The sequence below is a fragment of the Chenopodium album genome, chromosome 3, assembly GCF_948465745.1.
Source record: "Chenopodium album chromosome 3, dcCheAlbu1.1, whole genome shotgun sequence".
NCBI classification, from domain to species: domain Eukaryota; kingdom Viridiplantae; phylum Streptophyta; class Magnoliopsida; order Caryophyllales; family Amaranthaceae; genus Chenopodium; species Chenopodium album.
In genome coordinates this window covers 17525985-17539526 of record NC_137836.1, presented here as the reverse complement: position 1 = coordinate 17539526, position 13542 = coordinate 17525985, and the positions used below count along the sequence as shown (strand labels likewise).

At 37.4% G+C, this 13542-nt stretch overlaps 1 non-coding gene across 1 annotated transcript; it reads left to right on the top strand.

The window, feature by feature from the left end:
* Positions 1 to 456: 456 nt before the first annotated feature.
* On the top strand, positions 457 to 562 carry LOC145625993 (small nucleolar RNA R71). The gene has a single exon (XR_014110881.1). It is a non-coding gene; the product is annotated as a small nucleolar RNA R71 (small nucleolar RNA).
* Positions 563 to 13542: the final 12980 nt, after the last annotated feature.

Below are 13542 nucleotides of genomic sequence, written 5' to 3'. Positions count from 1 at the left end.
GGTTGGGAATCATAATTATAAGAAGAGGTATCATGGTCATATGACCCACAATTGTCATAAAACAAACACCCATGTGGCATGTTATTAGAAGTAGAAGGAGAAGAGTTAGAATTCATACCTCTCCCCTTAGATTGGGAGGGATGCTCTTGTGTTGAACTAGAGGTCTCTAGTTTTTCCTTGATGGACGTCATCTCCTTGCCAAGGTTGGCGATTTGGGACATCAAATTGTTGATGGCATTAAGATGATCAACGGAGTAAACCACATTTCCTCCCTTTTTTAGAGACTCTCTCTCTCCCTCTTGCCAATACATGTGGTGCCTCACCACATCCTCAATTATCTCTATGACTTTCTCCTCCGTCTTGTTCATAATCGGGCCACCCGCTCCCGCATCTAGGCTAGTCTTTCCTTGTGGGATCAAGCCCCCATAGAAGATTTGAAGCTCTTGTTATGTCGGAATGCCATGATGGGGACACTCTCTTTGATATTCTTTATACCTCTCCCAAGCCACATAAATGGTTTCACTAGCCCGTTGACGGAAACCTTGTATCAAAGCCCTTGCCTCGGCCGTCTTCTTTTGAGAGTAGAATCTCCCTAAGAAAGCCGTGGTGACCTCGTCCCAAGTTCTTAAGGAGTTCGGACTTACTTCTTTCTCAAGCCATTTAAGAGCCCTTCCTATCAAGGAGAAAGGAAATAGCTTTAGTCTCACAAATTCTTGAGTTACCCCATTTACCTTGATCGTGTTGCAATATTTTTCAAATTCGTTCAAATGTGCAAGAGGGCTCTCATGTTTTGCTCCACTAAATTGCCTCCTTTTGATCAAATTTATCATTGACGGGCATATTTCAAAATCATTGGCTTGAGTAACGGGTGGAGCAATGCCACTTGAAGTTCTATAAGCTCCCGGAGTTCCCAACTCCTTCAAAGGCCTTTGGACCGATTGTTCCTCGCCATCCATTTGTTCTTGTCTTTCCTCGAAATTGACCTCCCTAGTTGGGGAAGTAGTTAATGGCCTAGAACCGACTCTCCTTATCCTCCTATAGGTTTGCTCAATCTTGGGATCGTAAGGCACCAAAATCCTGTTATGATTTCTGCGCATACACTCTCAACAATTGCAATTAGTAACGAGGCTACAAGTGTAGCCAAAAAGAAACACACTTTTTTTTTTTGAATTTTTGTTATTTTATGGTGAACTAGACTCAAGTAATCAATTTGCAATCAACAACACCGTTCCCCGGCAACGGCGCCATTTTTATGGGCGTTAGAACGGTTGCACATTCCACACTCAATCAAACACATTTATTAGCAAACACCTTACAAACCAAGCATAATGATAAGTAAGAGTTCGGTCCACAAGGAATGGGATATGGTTGCTAAAGATCTTAACACTTAAGCTAATTCGAAGTCTATGGTCAATTGGGGTTCGTCAAGTAGACAAACAAAATATGATTCTATATCGATGGATTAAAGACACTAGGGAATGGGATCCACTCAACCAAGGCAATTAGGCAAACGGGGAGTAAAATAGACAAGGTATAGCAAGGACAATATGTAAAATCGACCTCATGCAATTAGAAAACAACTCACACTACTAAACTTAGATTCCTCATTAGTCTAGCAATAGATGATACATAATCAAATTGCAATAAGTAATGACATACTCAATTTACATTCCCATGTCAAACTAAGCATATCATGCTATCAAGCTCCTAAGTCAAGGGTAGCTAATCCTATCATGAAGAACTAAAAAGCAATTTCATATAATCAATTTAATTGCAATACAAACATCAATGCTTTTCCTACATTTGCATAATTAACCCAAAAGGTTGAGCTTCACCCAACCCCTAGCAAGAAGACTACTCACAACTCATGTTTATCAACATGCAAACAAGTATTAGGGTTCTAACTTCTTCAATAATTGGGGAAAAATGATTAACAATTGAAATAACTATCATCCAATAACAAATTATTTAGAACTAAGAAGATTTAAATATCATGCAAGAACAAATAAAATCAGAAATTGAATGGAGAAAATAAGAAGGAAGTTACTAATTGAAGCTTGGAAATGTTGAATACGAAGTGCCAATTCATGAGGATGATTCTTGAAACCAACTATTACAATGATTAATTTGATGAAAACTAAGCTAAATTAATGTGTCAAACTAAGAGGAGTTTCTAAAAACTAGGCTATTTCTGTCTAAGTTACAAATGAACTAAAGGGGAAGTATTTATACTCCCCAAAACATATAGGGAAATCCGTCAAAAGAAAACGGATTCCCAACGAAGGAGCGCCCGCTCCACGGCCAAGAGCGCCCACTCCAGATTGTTGCACGCCCTCTCCAGCTGTCTTCAGAATACAAGCAGTTTTGAAAGTTTGGGGAGGAGCGCCCGCTTCTCACAGGGTGCACTTAGTAGTAAGTTTGGCAAAAACTTGGCAGAAGGTTTGGAGCGCCCGCTCCTGACGGGTGCACGCCCGCTCCAGCTGGAGCGCCCTCTCCATTCTCTAATTTCCTTTCCTTGAACACAAACCATGCATCGAATACTTTCCAAATTGAGTCAATAGACCTGCAAAACATGGACAAACACAAACCAAGAGGGGGCAAGGCCGAGAAAAATCATTTTCATTCAAAAACGGGTTAGAAAGAGGGGAAATGAATGTAAAATCGGGTTTAAATTAACACAATAAGTGGTCAAATAAACCACTTATCACCTATATATCAACCAACAAATTAAAAGACACATATCAGCCAACAAGAGAAATATATCAGCTAACAAAAGGTACCAATCAGCTAACAGAAGAAACATATCATCCAATAAAATGATGAAATAAGCAAACAAAAGCAACATGTTAGCCAACAAAATAAACATACATTTGTCACTAAGCAACATGTTAGGTAACAAAATAACTACTTTTCACTGAATGGTGTGCCACGTTGGCAACACATATATATAGACTTTCTAGCATAGAAAAGTTAGTTTAATTTTTTATTTTCAATGAAATTTGAATAGAATTTAAGGATAAGATTGTTAATTTAGAGTTTAATTTCGATAAATACCAATATTTATAAGTACAAATTAAATTATTATTTTTTTCAAAAAAGTATTAGATTATAACTATGATCTCGATAATTATCATATAAATTTATTTTTTATATCATAATTTTTTTAGTAGCGAAGGAAGAAGTTCAAAATGTACAACATCCATTTATAATATATATTCTAATTGATTATAATAATGTACTTTAAAAACAAATATGATGTTATTATTGTATGTAGACTTATCAATTGGTTATGTGTCATTTTGGATCGGGTCACTTTAGGTCACTGGTCAAGAAATGTTTAACCCTAGCCCAAAGTTTTGAGTTCATGTGCACCTAACAAGCTTATAAAATATTTTTTACTTAATTTATTTTTGGTTAATTTTTAGAAATTTCTAAAATTTCAATCTTATTTTGCTATTTTTTTTTAATAATGTTTTTAATCAAACATTTCATCAAATTTATAATTAGTCATTATGTGCCTAGTTCATAATTTAAATCATCACAAAAGCACATCAATTTCTAATTAATATTGTATGAATGATATTGTAGGGAATATTTCAAGCATTACCCCTAGCTTGAACCCCACTATGATCATACACAAAGTATGGAGGCGTCCAAAGGGAAAGAAGATAGAGAAAAAGAGTCGCCAACAAGTTTTAGGAACTTGTAAACCGTTTACGAGGTGAAGGTTACACCCCTTAACGATCCAGGAGATCGTTAAATCCAATAGGTCTGGAACCATGACTGGTAGTTCGGGATGAAGGGGTACAAATCCAACCTAAAAGAGATTGAACCTGCCCTAATAATAGGCCTCTACTTTATTCTGATCGTACTCATGTGCGCTTTCTGACTAACATACAATCAATAGGTTAACCTAAACCTGTTTATCTATGTTGGTTGAATATTAATGCACAAATAAAACTATTATTGGCGATCACTTGAATTATAATCAAATTAACCCTAAACAAGATTATTAATTATCTTATTAAGCATGATTACAAGTACAAATTCCCTTTAAACATATATAAAAGGTGTGATCAAGCAATAACAATAAATATATAGCAACATAATAATAATTAATAATTAAAACAATCATAATAATAATCAAAACAATAATCACCATAATAATAATTATAATAATCATAATCATAATAATCATGTTAAAGCATAATAATAGCAAGACCCTAGGCATAATACTAACAAGATTAATAACAAACCCTAGCATGTCAGTAAGCAATAAAAATCAAAGCTTTAACCCTAACATGATACTAACAATCATAAATATTAGAAAGAACATAAAAGGCATCATACTTTTAATCATACTTGATATTAAAGTTATCCTAGACATGATACTAGGAATTTAAAATAGCAATCTAAGCATGATTTCTATATCATAATATCAATTAAACCATTAAAGTACTTACTTGGATGCTTCGTATCTCTTTCTATTAACAAAATACACGCGTTAGTAACTTCAAGGGAAATAATAAACAAACAATTAAATTAAATAATTGAAATAGAGATTTGGGACCAAACCCTCAGAAATTAAACCTTTCACGTCTAGGGCGAAGGCAACTTCGAATATGGATAGGTGTTTCTAGATCTAATGAATGCAGAATTTTGTATTTAAAAGACTAGTTTAGAAAAAGAGAAAGGGAGATAAATGATTAAGGAAATCTTGATGAGAATTAGCGAATGATTAAAGAGAATGAAATGGAATTCAAAACTGGTTGTAGGTGCATATAAATGAATGTTGATGAGAATTGGTGAATGAAAACGGAGTTTTTAATACGTTATTTATAGAGAAAATCAGCCAAAAGGATAAAACTAACAAAATAGAGTCTGGCGTACGCAAAACGGAGCTGGCGCCAGCCATTGGCATTGGCGCCAGGCGCCAACGTCAGCGCCAGGCGCCAATGCTGGTGCCAGGCGCCAATGCCTGGCGTTAGGCGCCAATCTTGTTTTTGACGCGTTTTCTAAAATCTGATAAAATTTGCCGTACAGGAGGATAAAATCATATCTTTTCCTCAAAAATGTTCTTTGATTTTAATTAAAACTCTGAAAAGCCAACAAAAGTCAATTTATCAATGCTTATTGAATTAGGAATGAAAAGAACCTTCTAGAAGAATCTAGAAGACTAAAACCATTCCTAATTGCATTAGGAATGATAAATCATATTAGGCCCTCCCCTAGATCATTGGGCCGTATATAAGGCTCAAAACGGGCCCAGTTCAGTAATTTGGCCATAACTTCCTCAATATTCATCGGAATTGGGCTTATAATATATCGTTGGAAAGGTCTTTGAAAGCCCCATCCAACTACACTACTATTGGACCCATATCATAGACCAACAAAACTGGATTGGCTGTTTTCTTGAAATAAGTTTTCAAAAACAGAGAGAAAAGAAATTAAAACTATTCGCAACACTAGACTTTCCACACTTTCACTTCATTCGATTATGATTCGACGCGAAAGGTACTCATCACCGGGTTTGGTTTTGGGGAGACACAAATGGGTGTCTACAGAAGCCCCCACTTTGACTGAGTTTGGAGAAACGCAAGTTTCGAAAACAAAAGTCAAAGTATCGATAGGGACGGAGAATGATTCAGAACGTTCTGCAATCCTAAATCACTCTTGTAACGCCGATACCTGCAAACTAGCGTTAGTTAAAACAGATAAAAGAGTTAAGAAACGCGTATCTTGCACCGTCGAGCACACGTCTCTGAAAGTAACCGATTGTTGTTGTATCCTTGTTGTTTTGATGACCTTCTGCAAGCTAGAGAATGCCATCCCGCTTGAAAACCGCTACGCCTGTAACTGCTTCCAAATTGGAAGATTGCTTCGCCCGAAACGATCCTCTTCCGCATTGATAATATTCCACGTCTAAGGGAATACTATCGAAGACTGCTTCTCCTGAAACAATCCTCAGTTGTTTGTGACAACTCTCTACAATCTAGGGAACGCCACCTTGATGTTTCGATGTTCACTCGCCTCTGAACAAAGACCTTCTTTTTGATATGTTCACGTGTCTCTGAACAGAGAGCTTCTTTTGATATGACTCCAATTTCCGTTGTGATAGTCTTCGAAAAGCTAAGGTCACTGCTTTTTAATCCTTAATGATGCTATGCCAGTACGTCGGCGCTTTGCTGCTTGTGAACCAGTATGTCGGTGCTTTTGCTGTGATGACAATCCTCTTTTCTTTGGGAATAGTTGCCAACACAACTCTTGTATGATGTATGACAATCCGATTTAGGGAAAGTTGTCAATGCCATGTAACAATCCATCGATGATGAAACGGCAATCTGTATCTCGGAAAATTTGCCAAAATCCAATTTTTGGAAAAGTTGCCAATGCTTCGTAACAATCTTTCATAAGAACTTTGCTACGATCGACAATCCACATCTTGGAATAAAACTCTTGAAAGCAATCCACCTTGGAAATTTGCCAACGATATGCGACAATCCTTTTGGGAAAATATTTCCACTATTGACATGAATGACAATCCACGTTGAGGAACCTTGCCGATATTTATGATGAATAGAAACCTACAACAATTCTTTGGGAAATTTTGCCATAGGGAACTGGGTGTATGACAATCCAATCTCGAAAAACTTGCCAATGAGTCGATGAATGTATGACAATCCGAACTTGGAAAACTTGCCGACAAAGAAGGAGCACGACAATCCACGCTTGGAAACTTTGCCAGAGATGACAATCCAATCTTGGAAAAATTGTCGTTGAAGAAGATGCACGACAATCCATTTTGGAAAATATTGTCGTTTAATAAGAATGCGCGACAATCCATATTTGGAAATATTGTCGTTTAAGTGCTTGCTTTTGAACCGATTGTAATAAGCCAGTGTTTTAGGCGCTTAAGCTAAGTGAGACGATCTTTCGTCAGGTCGATCACTTAGACTATAATCAAACCAACTACTTAATCATGTCAAATTGCTTATAGGGGCTAACTGGCGTACCAAGGAACCCGAAATTGTTGTATGAGGTCGAAATCACTTTTCTGAGAGGCTTCGAGCTCTGTCGTTGCTGAGATATTTCTGGCGCCAGGAATTGGAGTAGGGTCCTCCCTATTCTGCTGCACCTGTATTTATTTTGACTATAGAACTTTGCCAATCTTTTTAATTATCTTAGGGTTGACCTAAGGTTTAACGTCGCTTGACTCATTGACTTGACACGACTCAAGGCATAAACTTGACTCGTTGTGATCGACTGACTCAAGGTTGACTCGACTCGAAGTGAAAAGACACGTGTGACTCATGACCCGTGTGTGCATAGTATTATGATCGCGCGACTCGAAAATGCAAAAAGCAAAAATTTTCCGTCATTTTTGTGGAGGGTACCGACTTTCTCCCGAAAAAGAAAGACGCGAAAAAGAATCGAAGTGAAGTTTTGAAAATGCATGTTGAACGAGCTTAGTCAAATGTATTTGGGTAACTTAGACACGGAGGCTATCTCAATGGTTGACTCAATGATGAAAGTATTTGGGTAACTTAGACACGGAGGCTAAGCACTTCATACTTCATGATGCGATGACAATTATGATTAATGAGCGATTTTGATATGACAAGGCATGCTTTAATGTTAAGATTTCATGACAAAGGGTTCCTAAGGGAAGTATATTTGGTCATGTATCTGTGCAGTGTGTGAAATTGACACTAAAGCTAGGCCGCAAGAGCTAAGTGTGTGGAAAGATATTATTTTTTAGAAGAGTCGAATGATAGTGACTCTTAGGCTAGGTAAGTTAATGATGTAAGGATCAAGCCCCCAAGTCTAGCTCTAAATGAATAGGTATGAGCATAGGGAATCCCTTGATATGATCATGGTGTGAGTGTGTGAATGTGAATATGAATGCATGTTTATTACGGCCGCACCTCGATGTGAGGTTGCCTACGTATCCGTTAGGAATCAGGCCGAACGTAGCTCTAGCCGAACCTCGCACAAGTGTGTGTATACCTCAAAAAGGCCTTTTTAAGGGTTGTAACGTGGTTAGGCTAGAGGTTGAAGAAGAAGGGGATAAAAGGCTCAAGACCCTAGATAAGCCCCCAAGGTGTGCAACTTTGCTTTTTGGAATATTTATATTTTTATGCTTGAGTTGCTACTCTTTTTGTAGCTCTTTTTTCTTTAGCATTTATTTTATTTTAATAAGTGTGGGCAATCCCGATCATGCGGTCTATCACTCACTTTGCATTCATGTTTCTCAGGCACGGTACCGAGCACTCGATAAGAGACGCAATCTGAGACATGTTCTTATTGAAGACATTTTCATATCGAAGACATTGGAACACTTGCCCTTTTGTACACTTTTATTTATTTTTTTGCTTATTTTTGCTATTTTAATCTTTTGAATCACTCAAGCTTTTGTTCTATTTTAGAATTGCACAAGTTACACACCATCCCATCCCAAGGTTAGGTAGATGTGGGTTGAAAAAATGAAGGGTATATCGTTAGACGAGGCTCAAAGTGGTTTATGAAGGAAGGATTGTATATTTGAATGGTGAAAGGAGATATGATGTGGCTACAAGGGGTGCCTCAAATCATTGGTATACCTTGTGCTTAATTCGACATGGATTTTTATTTTTTTATTTTTTTTTATGTTTTTTTTTATGCAATATAATGAAATGATCATATATAAGGAAATAAATGCTCATTTTATTAAAAAGGGGAAAAGGAAAAAAAAACTACAAAATTAATCTAAAGGAAAAGAAAAGGTGCCTATGCTAGACTTATTGGGGAAAGGAAAAAATGAAAAAGAAGTAGAAAAAGAGGTCGTGAAATCTCGTCGTTGAAGCTCGCCTCTATCTTGTGTTGTTTGCTCCGACATCATCCAGTCTTCTCGCTAGCTAGAGGCAATGGGATCTTATTTGCCTCTATGAGATCTTGAATGAGGTTTTGAAACCTGTATCATTCATCAGTAGTATGACCGCGCCCTCGATGGTACTTGCAATAGGAGTTTGGATTCCATCTCGAAGAGCGATTTTCTGGTGTTGGATCCTCGGTAGGGCCAATAGGTTTGATTAATCCTCGATCGTAAAGACGGTCGAAGGCAGCATCGTAGGTCATTCTAATGGGTGTGAACTCTCGCCTGGGTTTCCTTTTAGATCCTTGATTATCTATGGCTAAGACACCATTATGGTCAAAGGTACTAACATTATTACTCGAGTGGGCGTTTTCGGAAGAAGAAGGATTGTCGTTCTTCTTTCCTTTCCAGCCACCGTGGTTACTATTGTTAGTAGCTTTTTGCTTTGCGAGGTCGTCTTCAATTTCAATTCCGATGTCATAAACAGCCTTGAAAGTATTCAAGTTGTGTTGATATTTTAAGTGCTTTGAATACTTTTCTTGGAGATTCTTGATAAACATCCTCACAGACTCCTTTTCGGTAGGGACCTCAATCATCTTAGCGGAAGTTTCCCTCCATTTATTAAAGAAAGAAGTAAATCCTTCATTCTCTTTTTGTCTTAGCATCTCAAGTTGTCTATGGTCGGTTTCAACTTGGATATTGCACTTGTACCTATCAACGAAAACGTTCACTATCGATTCCCAGGTAGAGGTTTTCTCCTTGTCAAGGGAGAAGAACCATGGTTGGAAAACGATTTCGGGAGATAGTGGGAACAGAGAGGGGAAAACCTTCTTATCGATACCCTTAATGTTCATTATAGTTTCGAAAGCTCTTAGATGGAAGTAAGGGTTATCTGGTTACTTGAATTTAGGGATGTCAGTGGCGTTGAACTTATGCGGAAGAAGTTCCTTGTCCAGCGAAACCCCTTGTGAACTCATGCCCTGAAATTTATAGTCACTAGATAGCTTGCTCAAACTTTCTTGCATGAGGTTCATTTGTTGTTACTTCACGGGATCATCGATCTTGAGGTGAGTAGCTTCAGTGTCTCAGTCACGGTAACCAATTGGTTCCTAAGCTCATTGACTTCTTCTTGAATTGCCATTATCTTTTTAGCCTTCCTCTTTTGACGAATCGATTTATCAAAAAGTGAGACTTGAACAAAGAGGTTGTCCTTGATTAATCGCCCTTCTCTCCTCGACCAAGTACTGTGGAAAAGGAATTTGGGGATATTTATTGTTAATTATTTGGCTCAAACTTCATTCAACATGCAATGAATGGAGGAAGTGAAGAAAGATTGGAATAGAATGTGAAAGAAGATTTAGATGGAGGGATATGAAGAATTAAGGATAGAATGTACCCCAACTCAAATGACGGAAAAAACCGACTCATGCATGAACCTAAGACATGGTCATGGTGATGTGTACTAAAAGTGTATGCTAGGACTAGTGAGTGTAGGTGGTGCGTTAAGACTCGTGTCATGACCATGTGGCTAGACTATGTGACTAGACTTAATTAACGACTCGGCAAGGCATGATTGACAACGAAAATTAACCGAATTAATTAGTAAACTGGTTAATTAGACCCTAGGTGATGACTCGACCAATAATCCGAACTGTCGGCCAAACGACAGAACTGGCGCCGTACTGTGTAGCTTGGCGCCAGACGACAGAGCTGTCGCCAGGCGCCACACTCCACAGGGTGGCGCTACAGTCCATATTTTGGCGCCAATATTGGAGCTTCAATCTAGGACTATTTTCGGTGTTATTAATCAGCTGGGGTATGCCTAAAGTCATACTAGGTCAATTCTGATTAAAATATTAGACTTTATTGACTCAAATTAATTAATTAATTAATTAGGCAAAGTTCTTTAAGTCATTAATTTATTTAATCTCAACACAAGTCCAATAAATGGTTAAGAGAAATATAGAATATATGCACAACAAATAATGCACAATTAGTCAAGTAGGCACAATATGATGCAATGAGTTTGCAACCTAACCATGGCTCTAGTTCTCTAAAGTTCGGGATATGGTTTAGTCAATAGAGGGTCCATGGTTAATTGTCCGGATGCACCGCGCGGAAGCCTAACCGTGAAGGGTTGGCGTGAGTGGATGGGACACCGCGAGTTTTAGAAAAAACTGGCTTCCATGGTTTGGTGAATTCAACATTCTCGGATGTACCCTTTGTTGCACGGAGTTATGTCCATATGTAGAACACATATGGGTTTCAGAAAAATGAGAAAAAATTCAATCAGGAAGTAGGATCGAGCAAACAATATGAAAAACTGGTCGAAATTAGAACGCATATTTCTGGCTCGGTATTGAGGGTGGTTGGCGCCAGTTTTTAACTGTAGCGCCTGGCGCCAATGCTGGCGTCTGGCGCTACGGCTAAAAGTCTGGCGCCAATGCTCTGGACCCTGGCGCTACTTCCTACATGCCTCAGCAGCTTTCTGTGCTCGATAAAATTTTCCAGTTTCACGCGGTGTTATTTCGGTCCTAGTTGTGAAAGATATTTCTCAAATTTCCTACGTGTAAAATCCTATATTTTTAACTCATTACGGATGGTCTTTCCAATGAGATCTTTTTTTATGCATATGACAATAATTTTAATCAAAATTACGCACATGAAATACTTAGAACGTTTCGAGTCTCATCCACTCATTCTAAATCATTGCCGAAACAAATTCAGGAATTAAAATAGAAATCCTCCCTAGCGGAGTCGCCAAAAACTGTAGGGAATATTTCAAGCATTACCCCTAGCTTGAACCCCACTGTGATCATACACAAAGTACGGTGGCGTCCAAAGGGAAAGAAGATAGAGCAAAAGAGTCGCCAACAAGTTTTAGGAACTTGTAAACCGTTCACGAGGTGAAGGTTACACCCCTTAACGATCCAGGAGATCGTCAACTCCAATAGGTCTGGAACCATGACTGGTAGTTCGGGGATGAAGGTACAAATCCAACCTAAAAGAGATTGAACCTGCCCTAATAATAGGCCTCTACTTTATTCTGATCGTACTCATGTGCGCTTTCTGACTAACATACAATCAATAGGTTAACCTAAACCTGTTTATCTATGTTGGTTGAATATTAATGCACAAATAAAACTATTATTGGCGATCACTTGAATTATAATCAAATTCACCCTAAACAAGATTATTAATTATCTTACTAAGCATGATTACAAGTACAAATTCCCTTTAAACATGCATAAAAGGTGTGATCAAGCAATAACAATAAATATATAGCAACATAATAATAATCAATAATTAAAACAATCATAATAATAATCAAAACAATAATCATCATAATAATAATTATAATAATCATAATCATAATAATCATGTTAAAGCATAATAATAGCAAGACCCTAGGCATGATACCAACAAGATTAATAACAAATCCTAGCATGTCAGTAAGCAATAATAATCAAAGCTTTAACCCTAACATGATAATAACAATCATAAATATTAGAAAGAACATAAAAGGCATCATACTTTTAATCATACTTGATATTAAAGTTATCCTAGACATGATACTAGGAATTTAAAATAACAATCTAAGCATGATTTCTATATCATAATATTAATTAAACCATTAAAGTACTTACTTGGATGCTTCGTATCTCTTTCTATTAAAAAAATACACCGTTAGTAACTTCAAGGGAAATAATAAACAAACAATTAAATTAAATAATTGAAATAGAGATTTGGGACCAAACCCTCAGAAATTAAACCTTTCACGTCTAGTGCGAAGGCAACTTCGAATATGGCTAGGTGTTTCTAGATCTAATGAATGCGGAATTTTGTATTTAAAAGACTAGTTTAGAAAAAGAGAAAGGGAGATGAATGATTAAGGAAATCTTGATGAGAATTAGCGAATGATTAAAGAGAATGAAAGAGAATTCAAAACTGGTTGTAGGTGAATATAGATTAATGTTGATGAGAATTGGTGAATGAAAACGGAGTTTTTAATACGTTATTTATAGAGAAAATCAGCCAAAAGGATAAAATTAACAAAATAGAGTCTGGCGTACGCAAAACGGAGCTGGCGCCAGCCATTGGCCATTGGCGCCAGGCGCCAACGTCAGCGCCAGGCGCCAACGTCAGCGCCAGGCGCCAACGTCAGCGCCAGGCGCCAACGTCAGCGCCAGGCGCCAATGCCTGGCGTTAGGCGCCAATCTTGTTTTTGACGCGTTTTCTAAAATCTGATAAATTTTGCCGTACAGGAGGATAAAATCATATCTTTTCCTCAAAAATGTTCTTTGATTTTAATTAAAACTCTGAAAAGCCAGCAAAAGTCAATTTATCAATGCTAATTGAATTAGGAATGAAAAGAACCTTCTAGAAGAATCTAGAAGACTAAAACCATTCCTAATTGCATTAGGAATGATAAATCATATTAGGCCCTCCCCTAGATCATTGGGCCGTATATAAGGCTCAAAACGGGCCCAGTTTAGTAATTTGGCCATAACTTTCTCAATATTCATCGGAATTGGGCTTATAATATATCTTTGGAAAGGTCTTTGCAAGCCCCATCAAACTACACTACTATTGGACCCATATTATAGACCAACCAAACTGTATTGGCTGTTTTCTTGAAATAAGTTTTCAAAAACAGAGAGAAAAGAAATTAAAAATATCCGCAACACTAG